Source organism: Stylophora pistillata, chromosome 9, assembly GCF_964205215.1.
Source record: "Stylophora pistillata chromosome 9, jaStyPist1.2, whole genome shotgun sequence".
In the NCBI taxonomy this organism is placed as follows: Eukaryota; Metazoa; Cnidaria; class Anthozoa; order Scleractinia; family Pocilloporidae; genus Stylophora; species Stylophora pistillata.
Window position 1 is genome coordinate 22,522,701 of NC_142527.1, and position 9,894 is coordinate 22,532,594.

Consider the following 9,894-nt stretch of genomic DNA (forward strand, 5'->3'; position numbering starts at 1 on the left):
GACTTTTTTTCCCAGCATATCTTCTCTTTTGGGCTTCGTGATCATGCGTTCGAGCCTTTGCTCGTTTTCAATATCTTGTTGCACTTTTACCTTGCGCTTTCTTTTCTAGGCGTACTCTATCCAGATTCAGGTCTCTAATCTCCACAACAAAGTTGCTTTAAAGACTGGCCCAGTTACAGACTTCACTAAGCTCGTCCTCGAGCAATAATCGGTAGTCGCCGCTCGTAGCTCTCGGTGGGGGATAAATTCCAAGATATAGCAGTCTTATTGATTCCTCCTTTACTTCTATTTCAATATGCTTAAGTGTTTTGTAATGTTTGCCAGGATTGAGCCTTTTCTTAGCCAGAAATGATGATCTTGGTTCCATGTTACCTACGGTCCCCTTTTTTCCTGTCTTATATACATCACATAGCCAGCAAGTGAGAATTGAGCGTCCAGATAGCTTGCATCAATCCTGGTTTCTCTAGTAAACGCTATACGAGTGCTAATAGTCGTAGTCATGTAGTCGCAGCAAGTTATTGAATTTATTTTGAATACTGTTAATGTTCAGATGGCACACCAATATATCCTTGTTGGGGTATTTCCCTAAAGATTCTGGGTGAAAGTTTTCAGTAATACTGTCTTGTGATCTCTCGTAAAACTTATGGAAGACTGACTGACCTCCAATTCCACTAGAGAGATTTCATTAGATAGACATCGTTTTTTAAAGGTGAAATACAGCTTTGCACTCGTCACTATACGGGTCATCTAAAATAGGCTGTACTGCCAATAAAGAAAATCAGGCTTCTTTATAGTGCAGAAAAACAGGTACATCGTTTAGTAGGTTTTCCTTACAGCCGAAAAGGAAATAGTCTCTCACCTTCGTAAGTTTGGCATACTCCATTGAACTTTCGAGTGCTCAGGTGGCTGTTTTGTGAAGAAAACATTTCTATAATTTTGCACTAAATCAGGCCCTTGTGCGACGCGCGCGACCCAGCTCGTGTAAGTACCACGGCTGGTAGTACTAGGACGAGGATGTAGACTGCCACAGAAGAATTTCAACGACTTCCTCTTAAGAAACGTGGCAACAGTCACAACAGCTACTTCCAAGGTTACTCTGATGTTTCAGTTTATCGGATTCACTTCTAAGTAAGGCCTGATTTTCCAGTGTATCGAATCTGCTATTAAGGGTATCCTGATGTTCCATTGTATTGGATCTGCTTCTAAGGGTAGCCTGATTTTCCCGTGTGTCGGATCTGCTATTAAGGGTATCCTGATGTTCCACTGTATTGGATCTGCTTCTAAGGGTAGCCTGATTTTCCCGTGTGTCGGACCTGCTTCTAAGAGTAGCTTGATGTCCCAGTGCATCGGATCTGCCTGAAAGGGCAGCCTGATGTTTCACTGTATTGGATCTGCTTCTAAGGGTATCCTGATTTTCCAGTGTATCGGATCTGCTTCCAATAGTAGCTTGATGTTCCAGTGTATCGGACCTGCTTATAATTGTAGCCGTGGGCGGCTCTGCTGACCTCCATCGTCGAGCCTTTACCTCTCGTCCACCTAGGCACCTGTCATAGTTATTATCGAGCAAGGCTGATAATCTGCGACGATTTTCCAACTCTTGCTTTGAACCTTCCAGGGTATGAGGGACTGCAAATACTATATCATCAGCACCACTGTCTATCAATCTGCTTAGTTCCTTGGCTTTACAGTCATCCGGTTTAGCTTCAACATGCTGCTCCATATGTCGCTTCAATGTCGACCAGTGACGAATAATGGAAAAAACGGACATATCTGCAGCTGACTTACCAGCTGATAAGGTGGCACTCTTTAGCAATTGAAATGCTGTGCACATTGTTCTCGCGATTTCTTCTGATGTCATTGTGCCACGAATAACTTGCTGCACCATGCGATGTAGCCTCATGCATCCAATAGACTTCCTCTGGAAAAGAGAGAACTTGGTCAGGACTTCCACTATATGGTTATTTGTAAGAGGGAATTCCCTTTTCTTTTCATTTGCAGCGTCAGGGGAAAGCAGTTTAGCATCGATAAGTCCTTCATGGATCTCATCTGGATCAAGAAAAGCAGCTGCATGGACAAACCTGGTTGCAATTTCTCCATATTTTGAGCCCTTTACGTAGTCAAAGTTCAATACCCATGTAGTGTGGACTGAAAGACGATTCAGGGAGTCAAACTCTCTCGATGGATTTGCCTGATGCTCGCTCAACAGCTGCAACCTTTCGACTTTGTATTGTTCCAGGTATTTATTGACAGGGCACCGAAGAGATTCGATATGTGCACCAGCCTGCTCTAAAGCAAGGGGAAGACAACCGAGCTCAAGTGCCAGCTCACTCAGCGGATCCTCCTGGCCTGCAGCATTTTCACCGTTAAAGCGACTCAAAAGAAACTCTTTTGCTTCGTTAATAGAAAAAGAGGAGATTTCTACACAACGACTTGGCTCAAGACCAAACTTTCCAATTTCTTTCATTTCACGCCTTGTTGTTATCAACATGTGACCGTTTGATTGCCTTTTCCATCTTCCTGTCAAAACTTTGAGCATTTTTTCAGAAAGTTGTGGTTGGTCGACGTTGTCAAGAACAATTAGCCACCGCTTTTTTAGCTGAGATATAAACGTTAGAATTTGTGCCAGTCTCTCATCTGATGAGTTTTCCCCCAGTCCTAAACGTACCGCTAAGTCAGTTACACAACTGTCAAGCTTCTTTTCATCTTCCATGGAAAACCAGAATACGCCCCCCTGGTAATATGGTTTACGCTTCCAAGCGAACTGAGCTGCCAAGGTCGTTTTACCACATCCACCAAGACCACAAATGGCCGCCCTTCTAAAGCTGCGGTCGCTGTTTTCTAAAGCGAGATATTTTTCAAGCGATTCTAACTCTTTTTGTCTGCCTGTAAACCACTTGTTTCCATCTGGTGCATCAAATACTGTAGATTTCTTTTCTGACGTGGAAACGCTTAAATCCCTCGAAATGTCTTTATGCTTACCTCTGCTCAATTTGAGTAATATTTCTTGATTTTGGCCAAACACAGAGTTCAGCATTTCACGTACCTGGTGGTTTTTTTGGTCGAGCATCTCGGGCAATGTTTTGACGAGCGCTACAACTTCATCGCGCATGAGATTGAGGAAAGTGTCATGAAGTGGCTTACCAACACAGAATTCTATTCCTAAGCAAATTGAGGACAAGAAATTAATGAACCAGTAATAGAACAGTAATTTTCAAACGAAACTGACCGAGGAGGCCGGCAAAACGGATAATTGAATAATCCTCTCGTGGAGAAGAGGATTGACTCAAATTGCGGCACTAATTACTGGATATTGGAGATTGATTGATTTACCGTGGGCTGACATACCCTGCTGGTTAGCCAAAATTCACCACGTGAAGACAGTCTTATGGGTGTGTAGTCTCACTCGCAGCCGTTTTTAGTCTCGTCACGCAACGCTCCCCCCACAAGCGGAACAAATAAAACAACGATCACTTTGCAAAACTTTCGGCGTTTCCTCCATCAAGAAACTACGATGAAATGCAGAATTTGAAAACGGGGGAATAACGATATTGATTATAACCTCTTGTGCTCTGATTGGTCACATAAGAAGCAATGTCAGTGATCTCATTGGTGCAAAGACAACTAAGAAAAAGGAATGTTGTTCGAATGTGAGCAGCCGTTTGTGGTGAGGAGCGTTGCGCGACGAGACTAAAAACGGCTGCGAGGAAGACCAATGGGTCAGAGGCCGTGTAACGATATTAACCTCTGACGTTCGCTGTAAATTACAACGATCAGATTTCTTTCACGTGAGTGAAAAATAATAACGCAACCCTCCTTCCGCCTGCGTGCAAATTGTCTCGCAAAAGTTGGGTTTCAGGTTGACTTTTGAACGACACACGTGCGCTGGTGGGGAGAAGGTTGTGGGATCATTTCGTCGCCAGTGATGGAAATATGAGTTCGGTTAATTTATTGTTATGGCTACTGCCTCCTATAGGAGGTGAAGCCACTTATATTGTCAAGATGAGTGAGTGAGTGAGTTGTAACAATAAAATTCTGATCTTAACCCAATTTCGACTCAATGTTTCCCAGAGCTACTTATTGTTTTTTTTCGGAGTGTCTTCGTAGGTTGATATTCGCACTCGATACAGAGTTGAGTTCTCTCCTTTTGTGTTTTTCACTTTGTGTTTTCAGTTGTTTTCCTAACACTTTGGAAGACAGCAGAAGTGATAAACATCACACAATCATTTCAGGATTGTGCGCGATTTAAAGCAGAAGTTTTACATGTAGAAATATTTTAATAGGTGTGATCGGCGCATCATAAAACTTACAGGAAAATTTTATTTTTGAAGAGAGAGCATTTTGTGTTTACCGTTTAAATCAGCAAATTATGTAGATATGGCGATATAATCTTTCCATTTCTTACCGCATGTGTGGCATTTGAAAAGACAGTGGCATTCACTGACACATAATTATCGCCAAGTTTTCGTAAATCTTCAAAGAACCCGATTTTCTGCCTCGGAGGCCTCAAAATTTTGGCAAAACAAATAGTCATGTTTCTAACCATTTTTCTGTCATGATATGGAAGATATGTCTAGATAAAATTTCATAGGGAAAAAATAGCTTTGTCTGCTCGTCTAGTCCATCCGATTCTTTTTCTTTCGAGGGAAACGAATTTGAGCGTCGCTTATGTTCAAATGTCTGTGACTCGTACCCAGGGTCCGGATATACTGGGAGCAATTCAGAGAACATGAGGCATGAAGGAGAAATTTTCCTTCCGTTTCAAGTATTGAAGTCAGCACAAGCGGCGCAAGCATCAACCAAAACGCAAAAGATCAGCTGCAAAAAGGATCCTTTCCACCGTATAAATTCGCGCGATATTTTGTCTATTTCTTTTTAGAGTGAGATGAATTTGTGAATGACATAAGAATCAATCAGTGAAGGTTTGCATGTGAGACAAATATTCTGCAACACTACCTAGCTTCTGGCGTCATTATGCAACCCCTACTTCTTTTCAGTGCTACAAAATTGTGCTAAGCCAGTAGCCATTCCCAGTCTTTGACGGTCTATTTTTTTTTAGATATGAGAACTGTCAATCGACTTCTTCTTTCCAAAACTTGTAACGATAGGAAAACTGTAAACGAAGCGGGAAAATAGAGAATCTCTTTAAGGTGATTATGACAGTGTCGATGTAATGACTTGTGGCATCGATATTGGACATCAATTAATCTTTAACGTCAACTAACTTGAAATTGTAAATTGGCCACCGTAAAGAGCTATTACTTCAAAACGATCCAGAGACCGGCACTATATCTTTGCAACCTTCACTCAATTCATTCAAACGCGACAAAAACATAGGCAATTTTTCGGTCAGAAGTTCGTTACAAACTAAAGACCAACCCATCACCTTTAAATGCGTTCGCGCATGATGCAAAACTTGTCCTTTCATTCACAACGCTGAAAAGATATCGGGACCTAAATGACCTATTAAGATCAGTGACTCTTCACTTGCACCTTAGCCAACGTCATCTACTGCATAACTTGCACTTATTGCAAAAAGCTATACATCGGCGAAACAGGAAGACGACTAGGTGACCGATTCCGAGAACACCTTCGCGTCGTAATGAAAGAAACGACAAGGACACATCAAAACCAGTCACCAGACACTTTAATGTACCTAAGCATTCTAAGCAACATATGGCAATCTACGGTCTCTCCTTACATTTAGGTAGCTCGGAGAGCCGCAAACCTCTCGAACAAAAGTTTATTTTCCAAATCGGCACTCTTAATCCCACAGGTATCAGCGAACGCTTTTCATTCTACTAATTTATTCGTGTTTTTCTCGTCGCTATGCTCCCACCAGTAGCGTAGCTTCACTTTCTGCATATAAACCCACACACAAACCACAGTTTCTCCCTTCGCTCTGACCAAGGGCTACCGCTCGAAACGTCATTTAAAAAAATGGCTTTTGAACTCTTTACGGTGGCCAATTTACAATTTCAAGTTAGCTGATATTACCAAGTTACCTTGTTACCCCCACCGACGCAGCACCACAGTTTCTTTAGAACCTTACCCCCTTTAACCTTTAACGTCGCCTGAAAATAGATGGGGAGCGACTTTGGAGTTAAGAGAGGCTCAGCCTTAAGCAGTCTTAGAAGCTGCACGGCTCGATGATTTCCTTTGTTTTTTTAGGAGTGCTAGTTAACAGGGTGGGGTTGGGGAGAGGGAGGCGATGGGAGTTATCCTTCCTACAAAAGTTACCAGATCACTGGAGCCTACACAGAAAACTGGAAGTAAGTGAACAAAGGTTGCAAATTGTAGGCTCAACTATAAATTTTCCTCGATCAATAAAATCAAAGTGAGATCGCATGTTGCCGATTACAGCGGAAGTTGGAGATCAATAACCTTTTCACGTCACCCGGCCTCAAACCCATGCTGTTGCCAGACTCGCAGTTAAATAGGACGAGCAGCCTGACAGCGGCCGTGTGTGCCTACTTTTTAACTTCAAGAAGAATTGCTCTTGACTGGACAAGGCTAAGCCCTATCAAAACGATTAGAGTTAAATAAGGAGAATAAAGGAAGTCTTGTTTAGTTTCATAGTTCTGTCTTTCTCATGAGATAGTCATACTTGGTTCACACTAAATGCAAATTTGGCGATTTTGTCAGAGTTTATGTCTTCAATTTGGTACAAAAATTTTCTTCGACAGGCAGCAAAATCTATCGGTCTTTAGATACAATTTTGGTAAGATCTCCTCAGCTTGAGTAGATGAGAAAGAAATATTTCTTCAGATATGTATAATAGCATCTTACCATGCTTCCTCCACAACTGCAGTTGACCCAAGAGCTCTTTTTCATCTTCGGAGGCTAAATCCAGGTCTACAACCAAGGTCTCCATGCAATCAAAGCATGTATCGTATTTCACTTCCGTCCATGACGTATAGTCGCAATGAGCCCAGTCATTTCGTACTTCAGATCTCACACGTCCAGCTGACGGCGCTGCAGAGCTAAATGGTAGGGCACAGCAAAGAACAGCCAGAGCCGCTGAGGCATCAAAAGAAGAGTCAAATGCAGTGAAATGTGCCATGAAAGGTTTCATAAACAACTTTGCCAAAGACACTTCACTTTTTACACGGTAGTCAAAGCGATGTGTGTCTCGACCCAGGGCGTCGTTACCATTGATGCTTTCGTAGTTCAGTTTCAGCTTGCTTGGTGGAATGGTTTTCATGTAAGTCTTAAAGTTTTGTTTGTCTAAACCATAATTTACCACCAGATTCTGGTAGAATGGCGTAATTTCCTGTTGAATCTTATTTCTGAGATACGGCATGACAATTCTATTAAGAACAGTGCCAACCACAAACCACCGTCGATATTCTGTGTCTGTTCCAGGCGACGAAGCCATGCTCTGTTTTGTTTTTGCCTTAGAAGTCACAAGTTTACTTTGCACCTAAAAGTTAGATAGCATTAATTTACGTTGAGATAAGTACAATGGTAACTCCTAACAAAAGCATATTTGGTCTCAATAATTTGATTGAGTTATTTTTATTCAAAGTTTCTTCCCTTGCATAAGTTGGTTTGTAGGTTGTATATTTTTAAAACATAGGTGGTCTGTGAAATATGAGGTTTTTAACTGTTTATGACTAGCCTTAAGGTAAGTTCGTAAAATTAGAACTCTCTCTTTCGTCGTCTTCACTATTTTTCCAACAATTAAATAATCGAACACATCCATACTTAAGAACTTCCAGACTTTTTTCAAATCCATAATTTCAGAGTGTCCACTGTCACACTTTTCATGTATGGCTCTATTGAGAGCAATGCTAACCACTAGCCACCGTCGATTTTCTGTTTCTCTCCCGGGCGACGAAGCCATATCCTGTTTTTTTTTTTTTTTTTTAGCCTTAGAAGTCACAAGTTTAATCGGCACCTAGAAAGTAAACAGCTTTACTTAACATAAAGATAAGTAAAATGATAGCTCATAACATAAGCATATATGGTCTCGATGGTTTTAATTGAGTTGTTGTCATTCAAAGTTTCTTTCCTTTTCAGAAACTGGTTTGCAGGTTTTATATTTTTTTAAAACACGGGCGATCTGTTTTATAAGAGGGTTTAACTTTTAATGACTAGCCTTATGGCCGTAATAGTTAAATTAGAAGTCTTTCTTTCGTCGTCTATACTATTTTTTAACGCGTGAAAAATTGAACTGATGTACACTTCAAAACTTCCAGGTTTTTTCCAAATCCACAATTTTAAAATTTCCACTATCATACTTTTCGCCTAAGGCTCGCACTCACTTCCAAACTCGACATTACTTCACTTGAAAGCTTCGGCCTTTCTAATTCATGTTCTGTTTTGTTTTCGTTTGATTAATTTAAGGTTATTACATCGTCAACACTTTTATATAACCAAACCATCGAGCTTTCACCGCTTATAATTACTTAGTTCCTCCCCTCTTATAAGTTAGGCCTCAAATATTTTTTGCTCCCTGATTTGAAAACTTTAAAACCTGAAAAACCACACTCACACTTACACATGTCTCAGGTTCCCCACTTCTGTTTACCGTTCTTCAAACGCTCCTCGTCACACTTCCTCAACTCTCCTCAAGTTCCAAAATTCCACGCGTGTACTTCACTCACCATTTAAAGACACAATTTGGCCCCACATACTTTTCATTTCGTTTTGATGAGCTGTTACGTGAAATGAAGCTTAAATTTGAAAAATCTTCTCAAAACCGTCTTGCAAGAATGCGATTATCGATCAAAATTACATAGCTTGAGTTTCTAGGGTCGAACTTTCTTGAATAAAAATTCACATGGTAACTCTGAAGGTTTACTTAGAAGTGGCGAGAACTCAAAACATGCAGTCAAGTGAGCTTGAAATACGTCTTAAAACGTCCTAGTTTGACTTACACATTGACGCTGCTTTTTTGGTCACCATAATTTAACCAATATTTTTTCTGTCGGAAACGTTTGTAAATGATAAATTAGACACGTTACATGTACGAGTTGGTGATTTGTTTGAGGGTTACACCTTAGGCACCATAGGCACCTTAGGCACCTTAGGCACCAGAGGCACCTTAGGCACCTTAGGCACCTTAGGCACCTCAGGCACCATAGGCACCTTAGGCACCTTAGGCACCTTAGGCACCTTAGGCACCATAGGCACCTTAGGCACCTTAGGCACACCTTGCGTCGTTTTGGATATCTTCCGTTTGCTTCACCAAGTCTGTTACCTCCAAACACATCACGTAACCATGCATGTAACGTCCAAAAAATGTCACTGATGCACAACATTCTGGAGAAAACGTAACGCTTGCTTCACAGTTTGCGTATAGGTCGAAAATAGATGATAAATAAGTAAGATTTACCATACTTGTAACAAACTCCTTGATGTCGGACGAGACGCGCAGGAAATTAAATCAAGTATGCTCACCAATTTATATATCAAAAAAAGGTTTCGATTAAAAAAACAAAACAAAGTAAAAGAAAACTGTCTTATTGCACCTAAGCCGGCTAGAGTCAAGGGCTGCTATGTAGCAGAGTGTCAAAGCCATCCGCACAAACAATGAGCAAACATACCATGACCGGTGTACAGGCATTGAATAACTTCTTGTACAAGAATAGAGGCGTGAGAATGTGGCGTGCTTATGATATTGGAGGTGGAACGTTTTATAGCGCAGACCAGCTGGCACGGTTTGAAACACCCCAAGGTCCCACTAAGCTCGTTACGATGGAAACCTTCAGCAACCCAAACGTAGAAGCAGGTAGTTATCTACATCGTGCGCAGATGTCTGAACCTGGACCATCACGAGAACTGCCCAATCCGTCACAGACAGAAGAAGAAAGCTAGATATTTCCTTGTCAAGAGGAAGGGTGTATCAAGGTGTTTCAGTAGTTCGCTACCCTCTAAAAGCACCTTAACGTC

At 41.3% G+C, this 9,894-nt stretch overlaps 1 pseudogene across 1 annotated transcript in view; it reads right to left on the reverse strand.

Annotated features, from left to right (window-relative positions):
• The window catches only part of LOC148723836 (protein inturned-like), a 33,652-nt pseudogene extending 24,086 nt beyond the window's left edge, over window positions 1-9,566 (reverse strand). The window contains exons 1-3 of the transcript XR_015991533.1: window positions 9,549-9,566; window positions 6,787-7,420; window positions 3,044-3,159 (exon numbers count right to left, since the gene is read on the reverse strand). The product of XR_015991533.1 is annotated as a protein inturned-like (transcript). The remainder of the gene's footprint in view (window positions 1-3,043; window positions 3,160-6,786; window positions 7,421-9,548) is intronic.
• Between the last annotated feature and the right edge of the window lie 328 nt (window positions 9,567-9,894).